Here is a 6,995-nt window from a genome sequence, read left to right as displayed (position 1 = left end):
CACTAGAGTTTCTCTCTCCTTTCTCCAATTTTTTCTAAGGTGTGTGTTTTTTTTTTTTTTTTTTTGTAATTTCTTTTAGTTAGCATGGGTAACTAAATCTTTTTAGGTTAGAGTTGGTTCAATTTTATTTGTTGGATAATTATTTAATTTAACTCGTTTATTCAATTATTTTCTGTTCGCTATTTTGTTTTACTATAGTGCGTAAGATTTGTCTCCTCTGGAGCACAACCTTGATTTAGGCATTTAGGTAATGAGAAGGCCTAATATTGATATTTATATCTTAATATTTATATATGTCTAACCAAGATGTAATTAATTAGTAACCAGCAAAAGAAATCTAAAGTGAGCGGACCCTGGTAGTAAGTACTTAGGAGGTGACATAACTAATATTGAGTAAAATTTGCTGAAAGTAGGATGTAACTAGTTAGTAATTAACGAAACAAGTGACTTCACGACTTAAATCAACCCAGTAATTCCATTCTCCTCGTACTTTGGTAAGGTAGACGCTGATAGGGCTGCTCATTTGTAAAACTAAAAGGGAGAGTGTGATATGTACTTCTAAGATTCATAGATGGGAAAACCTTTACGAACATTAGCAACCATACCTTTGGAAATTTAGGAACACTAATTTAAGTCTATGTTTCAATTACCACTGAGGGAGTAATACCCCACACGTAGGCATCACATTGTGACTAGTAGGTGCAACTCAACAGGCGGATGGATAGACCGAAATCAACCGAGAGAGTAAGACCTCGCACGTAAGGATCACCGTGCGACCTGTAACACCCCGTTTCCCAAAATCAAATAATTAATAAACAAACATGCATCAGAGTAATTCCCAAACGGGCATGTCACACTACATATTCAAAATTTCGTAAATAGAATATAAAATCTATTTAATACACATCATTAATTATGCAGCGGAAATATTTTCTTAACATTAAATAATCACCACATCCAACATGTTAATTCTCCAATAAAGTTTTGGCATAAAAGCCTCAACAACATAATTCAACAATCAAATAGGGCTACACATCAAGTTCCAAAATTTAATACATAGGAATGAAAGTAACATTAAAATCCCATCCCACGTATCAGAGCCCTAGACACTTTGAGCCACCACCTACTACTCAGGATCACCTGCAAGTTACCCATAGGAATGACAACATTTTCAAGCAGAAGGGGTGAGATTCACAAACAATAATAATAATAATATATAATAACATCAATTGAATCTAACACCCTAAAATATCAATGATTATTCAATATGCATAAGTATTTCATAATCAACAACATCATCAAAATATAACAATTCGACCAACAACAACGACTCATGTAATGCCATGACAACACCTCTAAGACTCCTCGACAAATGCAACTATGCATGTGGTACCATATTCAGGGCCGAAGCCCTCCCGCTAATGAATGGTTAAAGCATTCATTTTCAGGACATAAGTCCTCACCGCTAAACACCGCTTTGAACAACTAGTGTTCCACCGCTTTGAACGACAAGGCGTTCCAGAGCCGAAGCTCTCCCACTTTTATGCTTATGCAACTGACCCACTTGTATATATCTACATACAACTCAACTAATGCATATATATATATATATATATATATATATATATATATATATATATATATATATATGACATACGACTTCATAGTTAAACAACTTCATCACAACCAGTCCAACATCAGAAAAATGTATAATTAATAACAATCATACTAATACATCAAGTTCATTCTACATAATATATTTTCACTTGGTTTCATACTCACTCCAATCCAAAATTCATTAAATTATACCAACTCGGTTAACAATGTGTTTAGTAGGATTCAGGGTATATATAATGGTCTTACACGTTGAAAGGAACATTTAGAAATACTCAAAAGGATCCCCTAGTGCACGAGGCAAAGTTCAAAAGTGGCTGACAAAGGTCATCTTCGCTTAAGCGACGACCAGTTTGCTTAAGCGACCAGCTCACAGAAAGTTGGGGTTCCGCTCGCTGACGGTTCGCTTGAGCGAACTTCTGGTAGAATGAAAATGATTTTTCACTTATGGTGCGCTTGAGCGAACTCTTGGCAGAATCAAATTAAATTTTCGCTCACTGTTCGCTTAAGCGAACTGACAAAATCGCATTTTGGGCAGCTTGCTTGAATGCTCGCTTAAGTGACGGGTCGTTCGCTTAAGCGACCATTCATCTGGGCAGTGCAAAAACCTACGGGTTCAACCTCTTCTCACTCCAAAAACTCAATTTTAATCCCCTGATCACCCTAAATGTTTTCCAGCAGATGTTTACAGGTCCTATACACAACTAGACATCTAAAGGAACACAAATCAGGCATCAACAACAACAATTCAGATCATTCTAGCAATCATACAAAACTTCTCCAATTTATCCAACAGATTCTAATTTCATTCAAATTCTGATCACAACAACATTATAGATTAAGAAATCATTCTGAACACCAAATTACAACACATTAAACATGATTCTTACACCATTCCTTTCAGAATCAGCATCAACCCTAATTCCCAATTTTTATCTCAAGAACAATTCATGTTAAAACAATTTTCAGAAATTATATACTATGATTATTGAGAGATAGTCTCACCCTTACCTTAGATTTGCAGAAAGATTGCACAGCAAAATCGGTTCCTAGGCTCTTCTCTCTTGTTCTTGGTTTTCCTCTCCAAAACTTGTTTAACGTAAAAACTGATTCTGACTCTTTCTTTTCCTAACTCCCAAAACTATAACTCCCCCTTTATTTCATTAAACTCCCTTAATTTTTATTAAATCCTAATTAACTCCCCAATCTCCAAAATAATATTAATTCACACATTATTCTAATTATATTAAAATAAACTATATAATAAAATAATGCACACCATATAATTCAACAAATACCATTTTAAATCATACAAATGACTCTAAATAATTAAAATAAATAAATTAACGACTAGGGCGTTACACGACCAGAAGGTGCAACTTGACAAATGGATTAGGTTATCACGTCCCAACAAACTCATTACTTAGATAGTCTACTTAGAATAACTGAACGCGACTTGATTGTTAATTAACATTATGCAACCAAACAACTAACTTTGCTCTGTTACAAACAGATTAACTTTGCAAACTCTAAACCCTTAACTCATTTATATTATTTTGTTCTCAAATAAGTAACACAAATTGCTTAGACGAAACGATAATCCCTATGAATACGATACTCTACTTATCATTTTATTATTTGGTAAACGATTTGATATACTTGCCTAATCCAACCATCATACCCACCTTAATGTTAGGATATAAAATTTATATTTTGAAATACTCTTATTCAATTACTGCTTGTGAATTATAATTTTAAATTCTTGTGTACTTCCCATGAGTTAGGTTACTTACTTAGATTTTACCTTTGAAAGTTGTAAAACTCAATCATTTATCTCTTCTATTGAGCTATATAACTCAATCCTTATTTTCTTATATTATATATCAAACACCTAGATAAACATATTCACATTATTCCAAAGAAAACAGTTTTAACAATTTCATAATATATTTAATATGCTTCTCCTTTATAGGTTTTTGGAATTTTTTGTCGGTTGGAGTACCCCTCGTACATTTTAACAGTTGAACACACACACATTTACGTTAAGAGAGATATATATATATATATTGACACACACTCAATTGAAGGTGTAAGAAAATGCAAGGTTATCAAGTTCAGATAATACGAAAGTGTAAGAAAAACCATAAGAGTAGCAACATTATGATGAGAAAAAGAAACTGAAAGGTTTATATTAATAAGAGAAATATGATTTTACCTTAACTACATATCCAATCTGCAACGACCTTTAACGCACCTCACTTTTCCCCAAGGAATAAACGGATATTTTTTATAACAATCACTAGTTTGTGTGCATTCTCCTGTAATGTAAAATAAGAATGACAAAATATTACTAAAATTGGATTAAAGTTTGTGTATCAAATAAGCAACAAAATGAGAATGAGAATAATAACTGTTAATATTCTTTACGCCATCGGCTACAACAAGACATAGGGAAACAAAAAGGATCTAAATATATACAAACTTAAGAGTTTCATCCATTTTTTTTTACCTTTTCATATGTAACAAATATAAAATGGTTTGATCATATTATATAGTAACAAACCTCTTTGTATGTTTACACTATAACATGTTTTTATTTTTATTTTTATAATTATGTCGTTGTAAGAAATCCTTTTTTTAATTAGAATAATTATTAAATATCTCTAAAGTACATTGATGAATCATATTTGTCGCTTTGGCTATAATTAAAGTTCATTCTTGTTTAGAAACCTTTCATTAGTTATTTTATTTATTATCTAGCCTTTCATAATAAAGAATAGATAGATTATTGATGACATGTCATCTTACGTAAGCATTTTTACAAACATTTTTATTTAGTTTTGATCCAAGTTACAGGAGTTTTAGAGCAATTGCCTATGGTTTTTGGGACATTTTTTAATGTTTTCATTTCGAATCATGTAATTATAACAATCACTAGTTTGTGTGCATTCTCCTGTAATGTAAAATAAGAATGACGAAATATTACTAAAATTGGATTAAAGTTTGTGTATCAAATAAGCAACAAAATGAGAATGAGAATAATAACTGTTAATATTCTTTACGCCATCGGCTACAACAAGACATAGGGAAACAAAAAGGATCAAAATATATACAAACTTAAGAGTTTCATCCATTTTTTTTTACCTTTTCATATGTAACAAATATAAAATGGTTTGATCATATTATATAGTAACAAACCTCTTTGTATGTTTACACCATAACATGTTTTTATTTTTATTTTTATAATTATGTCGTTGTAAGAAATCCTTTTTTTAATTAGAATAATTATTAAATATCTCTAAAGTACATTGATGAATCATATTTGTCGCTTTGGCTATAATTAAAGTTCATTCTTGTTTAGAAACCTTTCATTAGTTATTTTATTTATTATCTAGCCTTTCATAATAAAGAATAGATAGATTATTGATGACATGTCATCTTACGTAAGCATTTTTACAAACATTTTTATTTAGTTTTGATCCAAGTTACAGGAGTTTTAGAGCAATTGCCTATGGTTTTTGGGACATTTTTTAATGTTTTCATTTCGAATCATGTAATTATAGTTTTCTCGAAACGAAGCAGTTCTAGGGTGTTTTTGATGTAATTCAAGGAAAAATCATGCAAAACGGCAAAACAAAATATCTATGAGGATTTAGGAAGGCAATGGATGGTGATTCAAGAGGTCTCGAAAGACATCACAAGAAGGAGGAATTCTGTTCCAAGTCCCAAGCGAAGAAACAAGCGATTACATGCGAGAAATTGCACTATTGCACCCCTAGGTGTGAACCATGCGTTTCGGGCACGCAGAAAAACACTCATGCGCCCCTAGGTGGTTTTCATGCACCCATGCACACAAAATAACATCTAGGCACCCTTTGGGTGTGGTATGAGCGCCCCAGGCATGTTAGTTTCGGAAAATAATTGATTTTTGCGCACCTAGAATTAGGGAAATTGTCTTAACAAGGAACATTGTGACTGAACCGGCGCACCTAGAATAGTAGAATTACCCTTTTATCCTTGGTAAGATAGACAAGATAGGGTTGCCTGTTTGTAGAACTACCAAGAGGAAGAGTATGCTGATGTACTTCTAAGATTAATAGATGAGGGAACCTTTAGGATAAATTCAGGAACTCTAATTTATATCTATTTTTTTTTTTTTGATTAAAGACTATATTTCATTAAGAAATTAAATCATCAAAATATAGATTTTGGGCTTGGGCTGGGACATTTTCCAGCCAAACCTGATTAGGTGTTGTGGTTGCCATATGGGCCAAGCAATGGGCCACAACGTTACCACTTCTATTTACATGAGTAAACCTAATTTATATCTATGCTTAAATTACCTTTGAGAGTAAGACTCCACACTACAAACTAGGAGTGCGTACAAAACTACTTCAGGATTGACGACCCTACAATCGTAAAACGCCTTAACCCACGTGTGAATCTGGTGCAACCCAACAATTGGAGAGGATAAAACCCCACAAACTCATGACTTAAGAGGGTACTATTTAACCAATCCATGAATAGTTTGGTTGTTACTTAGTTCCAACAAATAAATAGAGGGGATTCGAAGAATCCTAACCACTGCTAATATTTTGCAATAAAAAACATGTTACTTCTAAACTCTTGCTCTAAGCAAACAGGTCAAATTGCACAAACTCTCCATTTATCTTTTATTTAATGGTTTATTTACTTTTAAATAAGTAACGCGAATTGCCTAGTTAGAACGAGAATTCATGTAGATACGATACTCTACTTATCACTTTATTACTTTGTAAATGATTTGGTACATTTTGCCTAAATCCAACCATCAATTATACTTAGTTCGTATTAAAGAATTTAGGCTTACTTTTCTTGAACAAGGTAGTGTTCAAATCTTGTGGTTGGAAGGGAAGACCCATTAAAGAGGACCAAACATATTCTCAAGTTAAGATTAACAATTGATAACCAATGAAAACTTTTCACCTATACCACAGTGAAGAAAAAAGACAAGAAAAATCACAAAAGAGAAATGATAGTGTTGAGCTGTGAAAATATTAATCATAGAATTAATACATCAATTAGATGGTAGTAACTTTATGTATGAATTTAAATATTGATAACTCCAATAGAAGCATGCTGTTATTTTCTTATCTCTTCAATTATTTTAATTGTCTTTGGTGTTTCGTTAACTTTAGGAGTAATTTGATATAGTCTAATGATTTCTAGTTGTTGAATTTAATAAAGTGTTAATTGACGGTATGTCTTTATACATATTTTATAGTTAAATTTCATTAAATAAATTAATAGCTTTTGTTATATTTATAGAATAATCATACCACTTTTTGTTTGATTATAAATTTGTTAGTGTGAATTTGGCCCTTGGTTTGATTATGTAATTG

General features: G+C 32.0%; 1 long non-coding RNA gene across 1 annotated transcript; it reads right to left on the bottom strand.

Moving 5' to 3' along the window:
* Positions 1–909: 909 nt before the first annotated feature.
* On the bottom strand, positions 910–6,671 carry LOC11421107 (uncharacterized). Its single transcript, XR_003006765.2, has 4 exons — positions 6,464–6,671; positions 4,026–4,567; positions 3,830–3,932; positions 910–1,140 (listed from the first exon to the last, which is right to left on the bottom strand). It is a non-coding gene; the product is annotated as an uncharacterized lncRNA (long non-coding RNA).
* Between the last annotated feature and the right edge of the window lie 324 nt (positions 6,672–6,995).

This window comes from Medicago truncatula, chromosome 7, assembly GCF_003473485.1.
Source record: "Medicago truncatula cultivar Jemalong A17 chromosome 7, MtrunA17r5.0-ANR, whole genome shotgun sequence".
Lineage (NCBI taxonomy): Eukaryota > Viridiplantae > Streptophyta > Magnoliopsida > Fabales > Fabaceae > Medicago > Medicago truncatula.
Note: the sequence above shows the minus strand (reverse complement) of the source record. Positions and strands in the feature narration are given on the sequence as shown.